Source organism: Anas acuta, chromosome 6, assembly GCF_963932015.1.
Source record: "Anas acuta chromosome 6, bAnaAcu1.1, whole genome shotgun sequence".
NCBI classification, from domain to species: Eukaryota; Metazoa; Chordata; class Aves; order Anseriformes; family Anatidae; genus Anas; species Anas acuta.
The window spans coordinates 23,209,035-23,232,825 of NC_088984.1; positions in this window are offsets into that span (position 1 = coordinate 23,209,035).

Genomic DNA, 23,791 nt, shown 5'->3' on the forward strand with positions numbered 1-23,791 from the left:
AAATATAATTAAATAGCCAAGATGTTCATCTTTCAAACAGACATACTAGAATTCTAGCACTTTCCTTCCTCTTCAGCCAAACAAATTTTTGTTTTGGAAATAAGAAATATTAATGGTAACACATGTTTAAATTCTTCATTTTTTTTCTACAAAATATCTAAAATATTTATCAAGTATAAAGGCATTCTATATTTAAGCACACTCGTGGTAGATTTGACACTGTTTACTTTATCTCAAACCAAGAAACATTGTCCAAGCAGTTTCTCTTGAGCTGAGATGATTGTAAAGCTTAGAACGTTCTATATAATATGCTCGGGCTTGTACATTCAATTTACTGTATAGTGATTTTATTACTTAAATATTATATTCAACCTCAATATAGTTGTATGCATTCCCCCAGTAATAATCCAAATCAATCAGCCATGTGTTGCTTCTTCCATTTCTCCTAAAACAATTACATGTACATGCTATGAGTTCATTTAGAGAACTCATAATAGCAAAAGACTAGGAGGAGAAATTGATAACTAACGAAATAATGAAAAGAAAATAATTCCCTCAAAGCACTTCATTTTTGGCTAAGTTCTGTGGTGAAACAAAACTACAGCTGTCAAAAATATGGCATCCTAAACCCCTAACAAATTTAAAAGATACCATCTGCAGGCAATACAGTGCAGATAAACAGATGTTGCAGAAGTACAAAGCCCAAAGAAGAGAAAATGGTTTGACAGTTCTAAGGTTAATACATCTGAAAAGAAATAACATATGTTTCTCTGATGAAGAGAGAGACTCTGAAATGCAACAATTGCTTATGTTTATAAATAGCTATTAATGACTAACACACAGTTAATACCTGCTTTTTTTTTTTTTTTTTCTTTAATTTCCTTAAGACCAGTAAGTAGATCAATTAGAGAGGACTACAAGTTCAGCATCTTTCTGTGTAGCATTAGTTGTTTAGTTTAACTGGAGAAGGTCCCTACACTATCTTTAATCTGTTTGTGTGGGTTTTTTTCCCCTGTCCAAGAACTCTCATTAAAGCAAACTCTTTTGAAATATGCAACACTGGCTAGCTTAGTCCCACTTACTAATGGTCCTGAATTGATTCTTAATTAGTTGCAGTTTTGGACGGAATCCCATTAAAATAGCTGAGTGCTCCAGCAGGAAAGAAGGAACTGGCAAGTGTTGTGCTGTGAGCTGCTGAGAGTTGGGTTGAGCTCGCACCCGCAATGGCAGCTACGCACAATGCAGTGAGATTCAAATCATGCTCTGTGCTCCTGGTTTGAACACAAACCTTCATGTGGTAATTTATCCCCCATCTATAAAATATGATGAAGAAAGACATCACAATGCTGTTAGAAAAATTGCATTCCTCCAATGCTCTTCTAGACTCTTCTTAAGGAAAAGAAAGGATACTAATTCAGAAGACTATGAAATCTTTTCGATAGATCATTGAATCTTTTCTCTATAATTTTATTTGCTATATATTTTCTAGCCTTCTATTTATATTCTAGAAAGCCTCTGGGAAGCAAAAGATTACATTTCTATGTTTTTCCCCCAAACAACTCAGTAGTTGCTACGAACTGAAACATATATTTTTTAATGAAGGGAAACAGAGGTCACCATACAGGCAGGTATTGCTTTACAATTTGAGTTTAATTATAGAAAAGTGGGGTATCAAGAAAACAAGCTCTTCTAAAGCATTATCTGGAGCAAGTGTCCCTGTTGTTAGGGGACACTGATGTCACGTGAGCAGCTTTTGTATTCAGCAGCAATAATTCACTGCCTGCATGTGGGGATTGATCCCAGCTATGGTATCCCCAAAGGAGCCTCCACTAGGAATGGGCTTACATACTTTGATCTGCAGATTAACATGAGCAGGATCACAAGCCTTTGTCTCTTGTAAACATCGTATGTCCCTAAATTTGTATCCAGCAAAAGGCTGAGTCTTGTGTTTATTTGGGTAATGAATTGCAGTAATTAATGCATGCATTGATTCCTCCACTGACTCTCCCCTAAAGGCCATTTCCATTTTTAATTTATAGAAAATGCATACAATTCCTTTAATCAGAGAATAGTCTGGAATCTAAAATAAATATAACATTCGCGCATAAAAAAATACTAAATGTAAGTGAGATTACTGAGCAGAAATAAGGTGAGAATTAAGGTAGACAGAAGACATTGAACATTATGTCAAAAGACATGTAAATAGCAACAATAATAATAAGCATTTGGGATTTTCAGGGCAGATCCAGCCCCTATAATTAGAGAAGTACAAATCCTACCATCTCAGTGAACAGATTTCCACTTCAGGGTTCAATTTGGTCCCTAACATATGAATATATTTATGTCACACATTTATATCACAAGGATGTTTTGGTGCTTTATTCAGTCTTTTACTCAGCCTTTTATTTCAGGCTTTTGCATTAAAAAAGGCGCTACCACTTACTAACTGTTCTTGAGGGGGGGGAGATTCAAAAGTAGAATTTGTGCTTCCTTTATGAATTGTGAATATGGCTTGTTTGCTAAGTGCAAAAACTGTACTCAGCATTGTACAAGATGCAAAATGCAAACAACCACTCTCTCACAGTCCTTCAGCCCAAAACCAGTTTATAGCATTTCAGATATTACCCTGATCTTAAACCGTACCATTCACAAACAGCATGACATCAGAACAAATCAAAAATCAAGTGCAAACCAAATAACACAGTTTAGAAATAAAAAGAAAGAAATTATATCAGATTTTTTTTTTCTAATTCCTGCAGTGCTTTTAGAAGCTAATATTATTTTTTCCTTAGTTGGGAAATGCCTGCCTTATATCATACAGTACTTTGTACATATACAATTTCCATATACATATATATATTGAAATGTGTGTAAAATATGCCCAGCGAGGTATGAAAATACAGCAGTATAAATACAGAGCATGGCAGATGATGCAGTGCTGAGGAATGCAATCTAATATTTTTCTGAAATGTACAGGTAATATAAATTAGAAAATACCCCACGGTATGTATGCAGCATAAAGGACATAAAAAGAAAGACTGATTTGGAAGCACACACAAACTAAAGGAATACCTGATTAACCTTTCACTGACTCCTGGGCCACGTGATGCAAAGCTTGCCTTCCTCCTAGAGTGATGGCTTTAGAAGAAGATGTTAAATTTAACCTCTGGCGCAATGATAAATTGACAATAAAAAATTCAATGGCTTGGTAATTACCAATCACTTTGGACATCGGCAACATTTTTCAGTTCTGTCAGTGCTCATTGGCACAAAAGCTTCAGCTGAAATTCTCTCGATCTCCCTCTTTTTAACTTTGTTTTCATGATGCAGATTAAATCTGCCACCCTATTACTGATTCATTTTCCTAATTTTTCATGTCTGCACCATGCCCCAGCTGCACTAGGCTGATAATTGTGGAGCCCAGCCCTGATGATTAACATCAGAAGAATTAATTATGCCTGCCATTAAAATTCCAGGTTGCACATGGTGATCAAGAAAAATTAAGTTTCTCTAGGCCTCTAAATCATTTCACCTTTGAGGAGAATGATAGTGCCTCGACAGCTAAACTGCAGTCTGCGTTCCAGAAAAGGTCTAAACCACACACCCTTTGTGTAATTCACTAAACGTCTTCTGAGTTATTCTCACTGGTTTATTCCACTTGCTAAAAGGATTTACAGCTCTGCAAATAAAGAGAACTAAAGTATCTAGCTGATTGCTTGATTCCTATATAAAACACTTCTTTTTCCTTCTTTCTGAGACTCTTTGAGGGTATCTGTTATATTAATTTATAGATTAAAGAATCACACTGAGAAAGAAAGATCCAGGCATAGAAGTAGTTTCTCAGAATTGGTAGATAATTTACTTTTGTCACAGTTACAAACTGAAGGGAAATGATAATTTTTGTACTAGGTAAAAACAATGATATTTTTCAGAAATAAATTGATAATGAAACAAAAACAGATTCCAAAGATCTTTAGGCTAAATGGTAATGAGAAAGAAAAAGCCTGTTGACTGACTCATTTTGAAAATGATTTTTGCATGGGAAACTCAAAACATATTCAGTCTAGCCTACGGTATAGAATTTACCAGGCCATAAAGAGTAAGATGATATGCATTTATCATGTTCTTTTCCTACACTATGTTTCATTTTCAAATTACCATAATCATGCATATTACTGGTTAGCTTTAGAAGACTGCAATGAGTCAGAATTTGATGAACGGGTGTAAGCATCTTATGTCAAATGGTAAATGTCACTCACGACTGTACAAAGTGTATGCATAAACTACACATCATATCAGCTTCACTTGTTATGTTTAGGCAGTACTACCACAGGAAAACTGTTTAGATGTGAATACTCTTTTTAGTTTTTATAGATGACAGATTTCTAGGGTAAATGTAACAGAATCAGACCAAAGAGCACTACAAGAGCAATTATCTTCTCCTATAAAAATATGTTATGAAATAGGAGGTCTCAGTGCATTTAGTGATTAACTACTACGGGAAGTCATGTGTATGGCAAAATAAGAGAAAGACCCTTCAATTTAAAACTTAAATCCTTGAGTTTAACATGAACATCATTGCTATAGCTTAAGGATATCGTATTCTATATAAAATAGCCCATTTAGAAGTTGTGAGGACTTTATAGCACTGTCTCACGAATGACAGCTAGCATAGTAGTCGTGATTAAATGAACATTTATTGTATTTGTAACAGGATTCCAGGAATGCCATAAAATGAAGCATGAAGTCATCCATTTAAACATTTTTAAAACATGTCTTAATTGAAAGCATTGAAAGTATTTCCTTACAAGAATTTCAGCTAAATCCAAAACCTTTTCCTTTCTCCCTCAGGACACAAAGGATAACTCAAAGTTACCAAGATTTTCTGCAAATCACGTGTCTCCCCAGAGATTCAATAAAGCAATCAAACACACTGTTCAAAGCCTATGAAATAAGGTGACAGAAGTCTGAATATACTTACTTGTCTTGTCCATTCCTGACATGATTAGAGATCAAATGAAGTCAGAAAAGGGGCATACATGTCAAGCAACACAATGAAATGGGATTAAAGCACTAGTCAAAATTGAGTGTAAGGTTATCTTAAACATTTTCTGAAATACCCCAGTATCCAAAACTAAAAATTCAGTGTTCTTTGAGTATGGCTATCAGTCAATATATTTAGATGATAAGAGATTACTTACAGATTTAACTTTCAATACTTCAAAAAAAAAAATTTAAACTAACTATCAATTTTACTAAATTTTGATACATTTAAAACTAACTCAAAATAGATTTACTAAATAAATACATAAAAGCCGTATCAAAATCACAATCAGCCTAACATGAGCTTTGGGAGAGGATTATCATCACTGACTCTGGTCTTGGAAATGCCAAAAAATTCATCTTCAAAGTAGCTGGAAAGGGATCATCTCTGGGCCAGAGAAGAGGGGAATTAGTATGTTCCATTTGCCCCAAAATAACCAATAGCTTTTGTCCAATTTATTCCTGCTAGCTCACAGATGTATCTTGCTACATCTGGGTACACATCATTTTATCTACCAGTCAACAGAAATACAACAGATGTTAGGGAGTACAATGGCACAAGGATCATTTCAAATCACATAGTTAATACCCAGGCCAAATCCAGGCTTCCTCATTTATAGAAACTTGAATATCATGTTTGACTAATCATAGCAGTGAACAGACAGAAAGAAAGCTTCAAATAGACTTTCATATAAACTATTTTGCCTATGAGAGATTTCAGTCTCTAAATTTTTGCTAATGCTAACTTCTACTCAAAACTTTGCATCAGCAAAGGGAGAAGAAAAACATTGTATGCCAGGAAGAAAAGGGAGAGGAAGAGCAGAAGAGCAGAAAATCTGCTTGGAGAAAGAATTTTACGAAAGTACAGTAACATTAATTCTTCCAAACTATTGGAGAGCAGCTACATGAAGTGGCATTGCTTCTAGTCAAAACTGAGTTTCACAACACAGTTTTGCAAAACCCCCATGATGATTTGATGATTAGGATCATCAGCTCTAAATAATAGAAATAAGCCATATTCTATCTCCAGATAACTTTAGGCAAATTTGACTTCAGATTTAGTTATCAAAAGTCAGTGGCTCTGTATGAAATGTATTAGATAAAGAGGCCTATGCCATTTTAAGTGGTATAGTTCCAGTTTTCAGCTGCTTAGACTTCCTCCCCCCCTCTCCCCCCCCCCCCCCCCATATATCCATTACCTAGTCACTGTTAGGTAAACACCATCTACCAAAAAAAAAAATTAAAAATAAATTTTGCATTGTCACTGATGGTCATCTTCTGCCATTCTTTATCCTGATTTACTTAGCCTGTTCATTCCAATTGCATGATCAGTGAAATAAAAGTTTCTACCTGACATCAGTAGAATTCAGCCTTTAATCTTTTGTTGTTAGTTCCCAGCACCACAGCTGACTGAAAGCCTCTGAATCTGCCATCCCAGTTTTGAGTATGTGTTTGAATATTGTCTATTAACTGATACAAATTTTTATCTATTATGTTTTGCATTAACTTGACCATGAACTTGGACTGACTGTGATAAGTGCTGTAAAAGACGGCGGTCTTTAAGAGTTCAGTTTCCAAAACAAGATGATTGACATTGACAAACCAACAGGGAAATGCAAGTAAGCAATGAGGCTAAATTTGTCAGCATGCTAGGCAATGTTGCTAAGAAGTTTTTGTAGACATCACACACACAAGTTTTGAGAAGAATAATAATGTAAAAGAATTAATTCCAAGTGGAATGAGAAGTATGTTTTGGTTTTGTTTTGTTTTTTATTGTACATAGATTGAAAATAGTAAGAGGTGCTTCTAGTACTGATCTCTCTTCTGTGATATCTCCTGTGAAGAAAGGCTGAGAGAGTTGAGACTGTTTAACCTGGAGAAGAGAAGGCTTTGGTGAGACATTATTGCAGCTTTGTAATATATAAAGGGTGCTTATAAGAAAGATGGAGAAATAATTTCTACCAACGTCTGTAGTGACAGGACAAGGGGCAACAGTTTAAAACTGAAAGAAGGTAATTTTAGATTGTATATAAGGAAGAAATTTTTTTTTTTTTTAATGAGTGGTGAGGCACTGGAACAGGCTGTTCAACAGAAGCTGCAGATGCCCCATCTCTGGAAGCAATCAAAGAAAGGCTGGATGTTTTTTTGGCAACCTGGTCTAGTGAAAGATGACCCTGCCCATGACAGGGGGTTGAACTAAATGAGCTTTAGAAGCTCTTTCTAACACAAACCATTCTATGATTCAATGACATGTTCCTACTTTTTGTGTCATTTGGGTATTTCTTCATCTCCCAAATTTTTATCTATTTTTCCCATGTTGTCAATATAATATTCAAGTCATCTCCCAGTCTTCAGTCTTCAAAAACAGTGGTGTCAACACATAAACATGTGTTGACACACCAACACCACATCAATTAGTTTGTTTTCAGTTGCAGTCTCATGCATGAATTCCTGAAGCCTTACATAGGCTGCCATGCTTCACTGCAACTGATGCTGTTCCTACCAGTTAGGTTGTATTAACCAAAGAGTTCCAGAGGAAAGCCTAACTCCTGAACCTCCTTGGCTTTGTATCACAACTTCACCCGTCATACAGACTGAAATCAAACTGGAAATGCTGTACACCTCTGGAAACCTTCATAATACATTTAACATTCCTGTATCACCACATCCCATGAATCAGCTGTACCTCTTGTGTATTAAAATGAAGTAGATTGGCAGGTCTGGTTTCACTATTTGTCCTCTCAATTTGCCATACTTTCAAAGCTGCATGGACTAACTAAAGAAGATCAGAGAGAACGTTCTGGTGTCTTGTAAAAATGTCTTGACAAGACATTCCAGTGTCTTCCAGTGTCTCTTAAATAATATCAGATGATTTATGTATACACCTTCAGCCCTATGCTAATGAGATTTGATCTCAATCTTCCCTCATCTCTGTCATTATAATTTGATTTGCACCATATCTACCTAAAATAAAACATAATGCATTCAGCATATATTTATTTACATGTAAATCCAGAAGGATTTATATGCTCACACACATCAGCAAAGTTCTGAGTTGTGTTTATGAGACATTTCCTATAACAAATGCCTTCGGTATTCTCAGGTGTCGGGTACTTTCCTGATTACCGTGCAGCAGGCCAAGGAGCTTGCCTGTCCAATACAAGTCACTGGAAGACACTTCTTCCATGCCAGTTTCCAAATCCCAATCTGGCCCAGGCAGTTTATGGTGCAATAGCCTGATATCTTTTGAGTACAATGGGCCAGTCACTGCAAGGATGTTCTACCTCCATGGCTCACAGTCACAGAGGAAAAGATATCCTTGAGGGTTTCAGGACAGTAAATTGTCCTGAAAATAACCCATATGAAGATAAATACAGAATATGTATATGAACAGTAATTACTTTTTAATACAGGCAACGCATTAGAATGTCAAAGGGAAAATGTGGAAGAACAATGGATATATCTATCTTCCTACTGGCTAGACTAGTTGCAAAGTTCTCATTCAATACGTTCCAGCAGTTAAACTGTCAGATATAGGTAGTCTCTTGTATTAGACTTCTCTTACCAAATCTGTACTCATAGAAGAGAACACAGGCTTGGAACCTACATTTTCCTTCATCGCTCAAGTCCCTACTTGAAACCTATTAAAATTCAACCCTTCATCAAGGATTTCTTTGTCCTTATATAAAAAGAAGTTTAAGACTTCATGCTGGCAAGTCATTGTCTGTTTCCTCCGTCTTTCACCTGGCACCTCCAGGAGAACTCTTAAACTACTCAGACCAGAGTTAGCTAAAACCACTCCACTGTTTGCTAATATCCAAGCAACTGTTAATTCTTTGGAAGGCAGAAGACTATTTCTGCAAGGCAGGGCAACATTCACTTCCCAGAATAAAGGTTTTACCATACTGAGTTAATCTGATATTCCAGATAAACATGTAAGTTGCTAATCACATTTTGTACAATCATATTCAGTTCATGAAATTGCATATAATTGGTCAGGCACTGGGTCCTGGTGCTGTAGATTTAACAGTTACAAATTATATATAAGAACATGATTTCTTTTCCAGTAAAAAGTTTTACTAATTTACTGCTACCACTTGCAAAGAGGATTCATTCCAAATGTAAAATGGCGTTTATTTAGGTCAGCCCATTTTGTCAGAAATATCTGGTGGGATTTTTCAAACAAATAAAGATTTGGCAAAATTTTCCCATGACAGTTTCAGTGCCAGATCTCCAGGGAAGACTTTGGAAATAGCAAATAACTTTTTTTTTTTTTTCTTGAGCAATAATAAAAGTAAGGATAATTAAATTGACAAAGAATTAGCGATCTTTTTTACAGAACTATACTTAATATATTAGATTCCACAATTAATGATAGGAAAATTAGGAAAAAAAAATCAAAGCACACATAAGAAGTAGTGATTAATAATGTTCAACTTTGTTATACTTTCATTTGACAAGGACCTGCTAGAGTGGTCAATACCTCATCCCTGGTGATTTCCGTTTTCACATGCTGCTAATCCATGCTCTAGGTTTGGAAAGCAGGCCACTAGTTTTACTCTCTAATTCCCTGTATTTTATAGTGTCAGCTTTATTTCATTTTTAAATATCTTAATGTTGAAAAATTAGGAACTGTCCTCCATGCACTGTAAAATAACAAAACTTGCAAACTAATAGCAATGTAATAATTTCCAGTGTAAAACAGTAATTTTACAAAATCTGACATTCAGTGTCAAAGCGTTTTTTCTGCTGTGAAGAAAATCTGCATGACTTCTGTAACATATCCTTAGCTGACTTTCCAGAAATACAAGTATACCCTTTTCCTTCATATTCTTTGCAGTGGCAATATTAAAAAAAAAAAAACAAAAACAAAAACAAAAAAAAAAAAAAACACCATTTGGAATGAAAATAAACCTAGAATCTTACAAAATAACCTCTCATGTTCTGCAGTGACCAGGCTCAATTCCTCAAGGGACTGATGGAGAAAGAAGACACCTTCTTCATGGCAGTTTCCTTATCCTATATTTAACATAACCAGTAGCAGTCAAAGGTCAGGGAACAAATGAGAGCCACTCAGCTAAGTGAGGCTCTGCAAGAGATGAAGATAAATTGATACAGAAGTGGGAATCTGGACTGAACAAAGAATTTAAAAGATACTTCTACTAGTCTGGCACCCGTACAGAGGACAGAAGACAACATACCCTGCCATCTATGTCAAAATTATTTACAACATTTCTGCTAAGACTGGCAAGTAAAAGTAGAGTGACATCTTCAAAATCACAGAGTCGACTGTTTAGGTCTTTACACAGGTTTTACTCTGCCCTCAGACAAGTAAATTCCAGTTTGTAGGATATATTGAAAGACAGGTCATACAATTGAAATATCACATCAGGTTCTCTGTCATCCAGGTAAACTGGATGTTTTAGCAGCCTTTCTGCACACAGATTCAACTGAGGACCAAATATGGAAATCTCATATAGTCTTTTGATGAGATTTCCAGCACTTCGTGTGCATTTAATAAAGCCACAAATTCCACAACTCTTTGAAACTCAAAAAGACATAAAATCTTGTCTGAGAGAGAAAAATACAGATTCAACAGGGTTCAAGATTTGATTCTGCCTTGATTTAATTTGAGTTGCTTTGTTTTTCACTAGCTGGTATCTTGCTGGAGCAGAAGTGTTATGCTCTCTTGTAAGAATAGCCTCTTTCTGTGAAGGACTTTGGCTTAGTAATATGTGGAGGACTCCAAATGATAAATAACCTGTATATTGAACAGGACGGTAACATTTCATACATGCAGAGCAGGAAAATCTAGCCCCCATGGGGTATGTTACTGGGAACTCCTTAAATCAAAATGAGGAAACTCAATATTGAGCTACATAAACCATAAGCTTTATTGATCATGTCTCTTGTGACTGGGCTTTCCTACCATGCTAGAGACATAATTCTGCAAGGAGCTGATTTGATTCCACTCTGGCTTAAGGCTGCTTAGCATCTAAAAAATCATAAAATCTTGTTTCTGTACTCATGTATCTTTGAGTAGAACCTGGAAGGATTCTCAAGTGTATTCTTCAGCTTTTCCAAAATCCTTGTCAGGCATCTAAGAATCCTGAAGGAAAATGACATATATGCTTTCCAATGCAGGAGGTTGCATATTTGGCATAAACTGCAGTAATGGTATGAAAGGCCTTCAAAGAAACCAATGTCAGTTTATTTCCTGATCTAGCACAACACTAGTAATCTACCATTACTTGCATAACTTTGCTTTATTTCAATTTCAGTGACTATTTACCTGTCATGTATGGTGAGATACTAGGTAGATGAAGAAAAGGACAGCCTGTGGAGGGTGAAGGAAGATGCCAAGGTTATAAACCAGACCTCATATTTATAGTCAAGCTTCGCTTTCATGAGAAGCTTCTCCAGCACAGACATAGATGTAAGTGGAGAACATCAGAGCTCTCTATCAGGCAAAACCCACCCCGGCCCATTCCTGTAAATTCTCCTCAGTGGCATGTTTTATTGCCCTGGAGACACCACATGATGGCTATTTATTTAATTGCTTGGAAAGCCTAGCCAAAGAAGGGTGTCTCAAGTTTGGCATGTTAGTTTCCTGCTTGCAGATTTACAATTTAGCACTGTTTGGGTATTGAGAGTCTCCTTGTTAAAAGTGTGAGGGGCCCATTCCTCCAGACGAAGTACAACTGCTTTGTCTGCCTCCAAACAGCCCAAATCCCCCAAAAGGCACAGAGCAGAAGTGCAGTCTGCTTGAAAACTGCTGTGTGCCGCCCCTCCAATCACTGATTAATATTTGACATATTCTCCGAGCAGAGCTCTATATCAAGTTCAGTGTTTTCTCTGTCCTGTCCTTTCCTTTCCTCCTCCCGCCTAATTTTGTAGACAGACAGCCATAATACGCAATAGAAACATAACTCTTTAAACTGAAAATGTCATCACTTAAGAATACAAGAGAGTGGTATGTGTCATGTATGTCTGCAAAATGCAGTTGCTGTCTGTTACAGTCTGTAGCAACTTTTAAATCTGTCATCACGGCATGAATTTCATATTAAGCTCCTTCCCAGTGCTTTAGCCAGGAAGTAAAGGGGGGAACATACTGTATCATTTATGGGCATGCTGGTGCTGGGTCAACCATGACATCACTCTCCACTCCGCTGAGCTGTAATGAGGTGAAAAGGCAGCTTTAGAACAACATAACACTTTATTTATTAGGAAAATGTAAGTGTGCGTGTATTTCAATTTATGATAAAACCGAAAACAAAGGTTATGGACTATAGCTCTCCTACAGCACAAAGTAAGGGGGGGAGGGAAGGCATTTTGTAGATGGTGAAAGATTTAATGCACATAAAGCATGGAAGATTGAAAGTTCTGGGCAGGCTAAAATCCTGTACTGACAGCCCAACCAATTAGAGATGGTACACAGCACATTTTGCTGCAGTCAAACTGTACTATATACTTTGATCAGAGGGTGTCACTGAAACAAGAGACTAGTTGAGACTAGTAAAAATCTTCAAATTTACATAAACATAGGCATATAAATTGAGAACAGAAGAAAAAATCTGGTGAAAGTTGGAGGCTGTACGAGCCCCTGAATGCAGAAAGTTCCCTTTTAACCTGCAATACTTTTTCAATAACCTTGGTAAGCTGGGCAGTTCATGGCATCTCTCCAAATGAATGCTGAAATATTAGATGGATATTTGTACCTTACAGTAAGGATTATTTTTGCTCATAGCTGGAGATGAAGTAAGAGAGATACAAAAAAATCAGAAAAGCACAATGCAGAACAGGTCTGATCAGACTTGCAGTTAACTGCTTTCATTCCTCACCCACTCCACCCCCCCCCACACACACACACTTCTAGTGCTGTTTTATTTTTAAGCTTGGCATCATTATATTTCATGCTTAAGTGAAACAGTAAGGAGCACGTTATTTTTATTGCAGGCATGGTACCACCAGTTGGCTTTTTCTGGAAGCAAAAGCATCACTGTTGTTTACTTCCCTATTTTGAATCTTGCCTTGCTTCTAAAGGTCATCCCACTGCCAGCTGATCCCTAGCCTGGTAATCCTGTCTTCCCTGGCATGCACAGGAAACCCCACACCCACAGTGCTCAAAAATAATCTTAAACACCTTGTACAAGCTGGGACCTTTTTGTCTGTAAAATTTGAACACAGTAAGCAGCATTTCTATGACATGAATGTCTAGGCACTACTGTCATACAAATAATAAATAAATAATTAAAGTAAATACATGGCTATGTATAGTTAAATAGAAAATTATATCCATGGTTAACTAAGAAATTAAAGGTTAGATATTGAGATGCTTTCCCTATTACAAGAAGTTCCTTTAACAGCTCTGGTCCCTAGAAATAGATAGCCAGAAATTGGCCCATAGCCAGAGGATGTAGGGTTCTAACTTCCCTGAATTTCACAAACCTCTAACACCTAGCAAATATCTAATCAGTCCTTGGCAGAAAATACTTCATGAGGAAAAAAAAAAACAAAAAACAAAAATCTGGAAGAGTCAGTGTTAGCCCATGTACAGGGGGTAGTCTTTTTTTCAAGTTAGTGGTAAGCCCATGTCTCAGCATGGTGCTAACATACAATATACTGCTGGAGTTGTAATTTTTCAGGTGAAATGTAAAACTGCATTCCTCAGTGTTCATAGAGGTTTAAGATGCCATTACATGTTTCTCAGAGCAACTATATTATTACTGGCCAGACTCTTATATGGAGAAATTAATTCCAGGGAGTAAATTTTTTCCAAGAAGGAAGAATGACTTTTTAATTTTTTTTTTTTTTTTACTTTCATACATGTACCAGGAAAATGTCTCAAACATAATTTTAAGATCATGTTTCAAAAGTTGATATCAAAATCCCAGAAAAAAAAGGGGACAAAATAGGTAGAACAAAATATACACTAAAATATATATTTTCTATATGTTCTTGTTTCTGCTGTCCGTTAGACAGCACCAAATATTTCATAAGTTGCAAGTGCTCCATTTCCAATTATGATTTGCAAAGGATATGTGAAAGGAGGAACTCAAAAAATGGGGCAACTCCTTAATCCAAATACAAACAAAATCTAGACATCTTTTAGCCATTCTTTGCTCTTGTCTTGATTTTGGGGGGTAAGGTTATTCTCCTGTATCATCTTTTTCTGCTTTCTCCCACTCTAATCAAGTTTGATCTATCAAAGGATTTCCTTACTTAAGAAGAAAGGTATAAAGAAATGACAATAATATAAAGTAGTCTTAGTCCCATTACCATTCTTAGAATGTCTTTGCCTGCCTTCTCAGTAGACATCTGAAAAACAATTCTAGGAAGCTATCTGAGGAACCTACTAGTTAAAATATTTTTATTTAAATTTGACTTGTAAAACATGTTCATACTTCCCCTCACATGTGTTACATGTTTCAAGTATAGCATGAACCAACAATAAACATTGTTTTCCATCTCTAGCTGTGATGGAAAGCACCTGGAAGACAAAAGATGGCAGACAAAATAAAACCAAAATTATACAGCATGAACCAAATTCATTCTTCATATGTTTCCTCGAATGCTGACCTAAATTGAATTACACTGTGAGTGAGCCTGGTTCTCTATCTGCATTTGTTATTAAATTGCTCACTGTAAGCATCTGCCTTTTCATTATACCTTGTAGCCTTTCCTTTCCCATTAATAACCCTACCATATGCCCCAGTACTTCAATACTTTTTTCTCTGAATTCATTTCGTCTTCTACAAAGTCTTTAAATTGTTTCCATCTTCAGTACATGAAACATCTTAGTAGAAGAGGAGAAAAGTATAGTCAAGCTATCCACTACCTGTTTGATGCTCTTTTTAACAGGTAGCCCTCTATTTCTTTCTATATTCAGTAGTCTTCTTTCTGTCAACCCAGTCACACTGAATAGCATGATACTGCCTATGACTGTACAGCCTTCAGAAAGGAATAGAGAAAAAAGAGGAAAAAAAAATATCATTGTCACTGTATGGATGTAGGATGTGTCACTTGAGTACTGAATACAGTCTTGGATTCTCTAGCTAAGAAGTTGTAGCAGAATTTAAAGATGTAAAGAAAAGGGCAAAAATGAAAACACAACTTCAACCAGTGCACAATTAAACTACTGAAATCAGATGCAGGATGCTGTGGATGCTGAAGATTCAACTTGGGTTTTAAAAGTTCTTATATATATTCATGAGAGACAAACCCATCCAAGACTATTAAGTGCAAAGATACCACCTTTTGTTCAGGAAATAGTGGAGCCATACATTGGCAAAGACCAGAAGAACAGAGAGAAATACCTCTGTATGTTTGACCTATTCTCATGTCCTTCTGACGGCATCTAATAGCAGCCACTGGTAGAGGAAGAAATCTGGGCTCTCTAGGCTTATAGAAGAACTCTGGTAATGCTAGCAGCAACATTTTGTAATCCTGCCATCTGACCCTACTCATTGTCTATGCAACAAGAATTAGTATATTCCTGGCTCTTCTGCTCCAATTCACTGTTTTGGTTAAAACACTGAACTGGGCTTTGGAACATAGTACAGATGTTGGACAACTTTCTCCTACAACAGCAGTAACATTCAGCTAGCAAGGAAGCGGCAGACAGCTACTCAGCAATGCCTTACACAGCTAGAATAAGATTAACAAATGTTCTTCTGATAACATCTGTATCAACTGCAAGTCATACTGTATAGCTTGCCTGCTATAGCATGCTGCTAAACCAGGATGTTTGTCTCGCTTTCAGCCCACTCCCAAACTGACAACACAGACCCTCAATAAGTTCTTCACCTATATTTTAATCTGCTCACAAATCAGATGGTTCTTTTCCAGTTTAATTCTCTAATGTTTCTCACAGTGTTTTATAATCTGTACACAAAAAGCAGAAAGGGAAGAAACAGACAATGAAACAGAATGCAGGAAGACGCAAAATCCGTCAGAATCCCCCCCCACACACACACACACAATATCCACACACAATCAGCGCCAGCTGTAGTCCAATTAAACTTAATCTAGTCACATGCTCATGTGTTCCTCACAAATTAGAGGAAATCAATTCAAATGCTAATGAGAAAACCCATAATTTATTATCTGCTGAGGAATGCATGTTACATTAATTTTAACTGTAAACAATTATTTTTATTGCAAGATTAATTACACCATCTTACTCAACTTCCTTTTTTCATATTTTTTGAAGGAATTAGTTTTCTGCTACCGTTTTGTTGATCTGTCACAGTATTTTAAGCCTGAAAAGTATAATTAATTTAGAAATACTACAAATGTGGTTTTCTATTCTTCTGTCAAAGGAAAGTGGGACAAACGCCTGGGGCAAAATACAGAAAGATCCAGCTGAAGCTCTTGGCCTAAACAAAAGTGCAAGAGCTGGGAAAACCAAGCATTCCTTATTTGGTGTCTGAAGCTAAAGACATAGCAGGAGAAAAAGAGAGAAAGTTTAGGTAAAAAAGCAAAAGTAAATCTTGTCATATATTGGCCAAAAAAAAAAAAAAAGGAAAATTTTTTGATATGGAAAAATTTTTTGAATGGAAAAATGTTGAGTTAATTTAAAATGTCATTCAATTATTCCAGGAGTTTGCTTCATTTTCAGCTGATCCCTTTTTATGTGATGCTTTTTTCCCCCTCTATATACCATTTCAAAAACAATTAAAAACAACTTTGTTACAAAGTCAAGAAGTTCCAAAATATTTTATCAACAAAACACAAGGAAGCTATGTAAAATGAAAAGCATTTCAAGAAAGCTTATCTTGTTTGTTGACCAGAAGTCTTGCTGTTTTTCTATAAAATATGTGAACAGAATGAAACATTTGCATTATAGCTGAAGTTTATTGCAATGATATAGAGGCAGAGATACAATAAAAATAATCCAAACAAGTTATATTTTCCTCAGCTCACAGGCTATTTTTTTGTTTGAAAAGTCTGATCTAATCTTAGAGAATGTCAGTGATAAAATGTCTTATCCTAAGCAGCCTGTTATTCTTTTTGCATGTTTGATTTTTAACACTAACAAAAATTCAGATGCCATTACCAAAACAGAAAACAAAACCAGAAATGGATTTAAAAAGTTATTTTAATGGCTAGACAAGCAAGACAGAGCATCCAAAGCAGTAGTTTCATTTCAGATTAATTATGAAGAGTTTGGTGAATACAGTTAAATCTGGGTCTCAGGTACTTGTAATAACTATAGGGCTCAGGCTTGGGGGCTACTCCTAAATAGGAGTTTTTTCTTGATAAGTATTTTACTGCCATCATTGGTCACATTACTCTCGGAAACATGACAGATGTAGCTCTTTTCCTCTTTTCAAATCCTTTACAAAACAGATTGTCACTTTCACTAATTTATTAACTACTCATAATGTATTTAAAGAACACTAAACAAATCTTTGTGTATCATCAGAAAAATTTACACTACTTTCTATTCTTGCCATCTGTCTAGTAAATGCAATCACATTCATGTTTATAATAAATGGTTAGCACTCTTTTCAGCTGAGAAAAAAAAAAAAAAAACACATAACATTTCAAATAACAAAGTTGAAAGAATAACAGATAACGCTGTTCTGCACAAATAGCCTTGTTCACATGCATATAGTGAGGAAGCTAAAATGATACTCAATCTACAATCTGTAGTGCAAATGGAATATATTACAGGAAATATTCACCAAAAGCATCTGAAGAATCTGAAGATGAGTTTCAGTAGGTTGGGCAGAAAGAACTGTCTGTTCTCAAACTGTTTTTATTATTAAATCAGCCCTGTTCATTGTAGAGAAACAGGGAAATAGTTTATAACAGCTGGCAAATTTTGCACCTTAGGGTAATATCTTAGCTAAAAATGCCTGAGTTTCTTAGTATTTCTTTCACTGTCTTTACCTTTCTAATAAACAGAGACACTGTGCTGCACACAACATTCACTCTCTTCCTCCAACTTAATGTTAAAAACAAGCTGGTTTTTCAAGATTTGTCACAGGGGATTACTGTTACCTAACAAGGAGGCTTGTTCATAACGTGAGGTTGAAAGGAAACAAAAGGTTAAGGAACTGAAAATGTCATCTGGTTTTGAATGTTGCTGGACCTTATGCCTCAGCAGACCAACAGCTCAGCAGTCACCTGAATTACTCTTTGCCTGCTCTAGAACACCGTCAGTTTTCTGAACAAAGCTGAATGTGACTATGTCATTTGTTGCATTTGTTAAAGGAAATCAAGCCACTGCAGAAAAGCTGGGTTTGCCACTAACACTGGTTATACAGTAAACCTCTGTAAGAAGTAACAAAGTAAATAGAGCATAACACATATGTTAGGAAACAGTACTGCCATGAGCCTCCCATTAAGCAGTACCCTCTTCATACAGTCTTTGTTCTGCAACACCATACATTTTTTATTCCTTCCCAGAAAAACTAGAGAATGTGATGAAGCTGCTCTGGACCCCTCTGTATTTCACATACTAATGACAAAAAAGGACCCAAGAATTTTTTTCCTGATGCACTATGTTGCCATAGCACATGTCTACCAGCATCTCTTCCTCCCAGTTTGCTCAGACACAATCTGCAATCCATTCTGCCTAGCAGAAGCTTTGGCATCTGTCTTTACTGACACTTCTCACCAAGTAAACAGTGCTGAGAATTTCCAGGAGAAGGATGAAGGAATTTTCAGAAATGTATTTAACGGGACAATAACAATCACTAAAGTTGTAAGAGCATTTTGAGCAACAGCCTAAGAAGAAAATGGGGCCACAGCTCTAATCCTCTGAAGAAGACAGTCCTAATAAAAGTCATTAAATGATACAATTCAAATTTTCAAAGTTCAAAGTCAGAAAGAATTATTAGATGCTTCCGGCTGACCATCTGTTAATCTGAAAATATTAAGTTTCACTCAGAAAGCCCACATCAATTCCCAACATTTTAGGTTAAACCAAAATATTTGGCGTATTCAATTACTTGCTGAGGCAGAAAGCAGAGGAGTGCAAATAAGCATCCAATAGGCAGAATTCCCACATTGGCAGGAAATGGATGACATGAGATATGCCAAGTGACCCCAACAAATGAACTCTAGACTACACTACCAAGGGTCTTCCCTGTCTGGGCTGCAGGTGTATTCCCTCCCAGAGAGCAGTCAATCTAACACAAGTACATAAGAAAGACAAGTCAGCTGCATCAAAGAGGTATCTCTGTTCAACTCAAAGCATCGGTGCACATTACCTGGTGCCCCATGTCTAGCTATGGTCAGCCTTCAGAGAAAGCTGCAAATAAACAAACTCCTTGGGTCTATGTACTTAATTGGGTGTCTGGGGAAATTCACTCCTGACTGACTGAAGACCTGAAGCTTGAGAACTCTGTAATCATTGTCTTAACACAGAGCTGCCTGTGTCACAAGATCACAGAAAGTAATGGAAGCATTCCAGTGCTTGCTGCAACCCACAAAAGAAAGGAGGAACTCAGATTTACAAACTTGAATGATGATAAAATTAACTGGAAACCTCCAGCAATGCACTTTCACTGACATCCCTACATTTCCTCTGCCTATAAACACACAGGTATTACAATATTTCATTGAAGCTGGATTACAGCTTTTTTTGAAAAGGAGATCTAGTCTTCTTTCCTAAAAATCTATATGATGGTGAGTCGTCCACCTCACCTAGCAAACACTTCCTGAGTCTAATTATTCTCACAGCCTCCAGCCGTTCGATCTTGTTATGCTTTGTCAGCAGGACAGAAAAGCCCAATTATCAGATTTGTTTTTATGGAAAAGTATCTGTGTGCTTCTTGACCTTATCTTTAAGGAGCAGTGTAAATAGAACTCCTTGCATTTTTCTTCAAGGAATAAGAATTGTTTTCTAGCATTTGAATAATTTTTATGGCTTCTATTTAAACTCTCTTATTTCCACATCTACCTCTTGAAGGGTAATCACCAGGACACGACACAATCTTATTAGGAATCTTGACAATGTTATTTGTACTTCTTTACTTCTGTAAATATGTTCCTTCTCATACACCCAAGGATCCCTTTGCTTCTTTTAGTTAAAGTATTGGTAGTTCATATTAAACTAAATATTCATAAGCTACTGCATTCTTCTAACATACTTGTAGAATTACCAATTACTGTCTTAGTTTCTAGGCATTTCTTGCTATAGTATCACAAGTATCTATAGTATAGTATCTACATTGATACTAACATACATTTGGAAATAACAGCATGATTATTGGTCTGTGACCATGTCACCAGGTCACTGAGATCCATTTAACAATTGTGCTTTTTCCTTACTAACTCAGTAATGTTTGTTTCATCTACAGACTTTAGTAGTTAATGCTTTTCATCATTGTCTAGTTCTTTGACAAAAATATTAGTATCAAAACAAGCTCAGGTCTCCGGGGATCTCCACTGGAAATAAATCTACTAAATTAATCTCTCCCTGTGTACAAGTATATTTTGATATCTGCCATTAACCTATTTTCAATCCTTTTAAAAACTATTCTGTTAACTTGACATAATACGAGCTTTTTTCTAATCAAAATATTTTAAGATGAAAGATAGGAGAAGGCAACTGCAAATTATAAAGCCAGTTTAGCACTTACTAACTGGACATAGGCATCCTACTTGCCTGTCCCACTTGAGAAGTAAAACAGCTTAGTTAAAGCAGAAGTGGATTAGCTAGGACATTTACCACATAATTGCTGTGGGCCATACACAAGCAGAGTCACTTAATGTGACACACCTGTCATATCTCCAACTCAGATTGCTGGAGCACTTTACCTACTGCATAGAGCTGCAGTGAAGACATATTTCTCATGAGTGTAAGATTCTGTACATGTCACACTTAAATTCTCCTCAGTTCTGCATGGCTCAGATGGGGCCACAGATGGAAACATAATGTAGAGCTACCAGGGATGCCTGTAACAAGCTACCACATGAACATGAACCTCCTAACTAATGATCTGCAGCCTCCACCTTATCAGAATTCCCTTCCTGAGACAAAGTTGCAAAGCCTTACTTTCTAAGCATTGCACAGGTTAATTTTCACATTAAAATGACATGATTAGTAAAAACTCATTTTGGGGTGGAAACTGCACTAAGTGCATGGGACAAATCTGGTAGGTTTAGTCTTGTTCCCAGTTTATCTGTGTCTCAGTTACAAAACTTCTGTCAAAATCTCAACCGTCAAACTTTTACATAATAACTGGACGGCATTCAAATACAGAAGTTGCTTGTAAGCCTAAATTCTAGTAGCCAATTACACCCAGGGACAGAATTTCTCTCTTTGCCTTAATAGAATTCCCAGTCTGGAATCTCATCTTTTGAGGAAATGTGTGAACAGAAAGTCAAAATCTTTGAGGGTCATTTACTGCTTCTCAGAAACTGTGATGAATATCTGAGTAGTTGCACAGCCGTCAATGTGACAGTTACCTGTGTACTGCTGTAGCTTCATCACAGATAGTATTATAAGTATTTTCAACACAGACTCAAACATCATCCTATGAGGAGACTGATATCAGACCATCTTTGTGACTATAAATGTTTGTGCAGATGCATTCCTGCTACATATCAGGTGATGAGTTTCCTGTTTGTAAAACAAACTCTTTCTTACTAATCAACCTTTGCATCTTGACACTTCAGTGGTATAGCATATACATCCTTCCAGCTCTGCCATCAGAATGTAATAAATCTTCCTGCTACTGTCATAATGCTCTTCTCAATATTTGTAGTTTACAAAAATTTAACTCTTGACTGCACATTAAATAATATAGAGAGGATTGATTGTTAAAGTAAAAATCAATCAGAGGGTTTTGATGATTTAACAAGCCACAAAAGCATATAAACGTATCACAAAAAGTTTGATTGATTTGTAACTTTGTAATCCATCCTTCCTCATCTATTATCCTGTAAGTACTGTATTAGCGATCATTAGTAGCAAGACGAGATAGAACTCTGACATCTTCCTGACACAACATGACCATAACTGTAATCTTCTAATACACAAATGCTTTTACCTGGCTATTAATAGTGCCCTTCACTAAAGATGGACTGGTATTGCCAGCTGTATTGAATGACTGAAGTTTGCTATCAATCCTGGAAGCGTCTGCTCCGGATGGTTGCACCTACTGGAACAATAGAGGAATGCCAGCCAGACTACTGTAATACTGTTTTTACCAGGACTTTCATTTATCTCTGCAGAAAGATAATCATTTAAAATTAAATCCATAGTAGGAAGATAGAGGTGTGTGTTTCTCAAGATCTCACTATCAGATGTGATCAGACTCTGATCACACACACACACACACAAAAAAAAAAAAAAAAAAAAAAGTTTTAATTTTTCCACAAGCTTACACTTCTACCATATTCATAGAACTTCAAGATTATGAGCCCAGGCAAAGACCAGAAGTGATGACAAACACCAATCAAAGAGCTTACTACTTAAGACCTCTTGTACCATCCTACAGCACTTTTTAAAGGTTTTAACTTTTTTCTAAACAACTTTATATAAGATGAGAGTGTACAAAGTCTCTACCAAAATTGAATACCTAAGAAAGATTGCCATTGGTTTAATCTTAAGCAAATTATAAGTAAAAATAAGATTTTGTCACTTCTACACTTTAAAAAGGCGCTATAGTTCTGTACATTATACCTTGGACATCAGTGGTTTAAGCAATGCAGTGGATAATCTGTGCTACCATAGGTTTTGCTTCTTCCTCCCCTTGGTAAATTTTTGATAGGTAACACTTTTGTTCTAGCTTTTCAAAGTCTTACCAGAAATGGGTGTTATGAAAGTCAGTCTAGACAGCAGGCTCTTGCAGGGCAACTCATGGCCCTGCCAACTGAATCCCCCTGGTTTCCTCATACATGTATCTCTTACTGCTGTACATTTTCACCTTATAAATGGATGCATTTTACTGCTGAAGTGCTTACTGGGGCCAGTTTCTTTTCTTCTTTATAATACTGTAAATCTAACACAATTCCTTTAATGATAGTGCAGTCATTTTGCATTTATGCTTGTGTAAATCAAACCAAACTTTGTCATTTCTGTCTGCACTTTTAACATTAAATATTCCCATTAACTTCAATCATGTTTTTATCTGTGGAAAAAATCTATATAAATGGTGATAGCATGTAACATGTTTGAGATACTTAGAAATACATGCATTATATAAAGTGTTTTATTTTCTAAATCTATTGTTATATAATTAATTCCTAAATAAATTCTTCCTGTACCCTGTTGAGAGCCCAGCTGTGAAAAATTCTATGGAAAATAACAAGATCCAAAAATTTCTTAACAATTTTTGTTCTATAGAAGCAGGATTGTGAATTGGACAGGAACTTCATGCAGGTGTCTAGGACAACTTTTCAGTGACAATGAGCCATTCCAGACTCAAATCTTTTGTTAAATGGTTGTATTACTCTTTCATATGTGAACTTAGCATGCACTGGGCAAGCTATTAACGCATCTAAGCCATAATATTTAAATACTAGTAATTAAATGTTTATGTTAGTCCCAATCATGAAGCTGTCTTTCAGCATCAGAGTGATTGTCCTTGAACTCTGCATTTGGTCATCTACCATCTGTATCATAACCTTCCTGCACTGAATAAAAGAAATAGTAGTAGTAGTAGCAGTAGCAATAATAATAATAATAATAATAATAATAATAATAATAATAATAACAATAAATGTCTGAGAACTCTAAAGTAATACTGACTTTTCCTGTTGGTTCCTATGTGGAAGTAAGTACTAG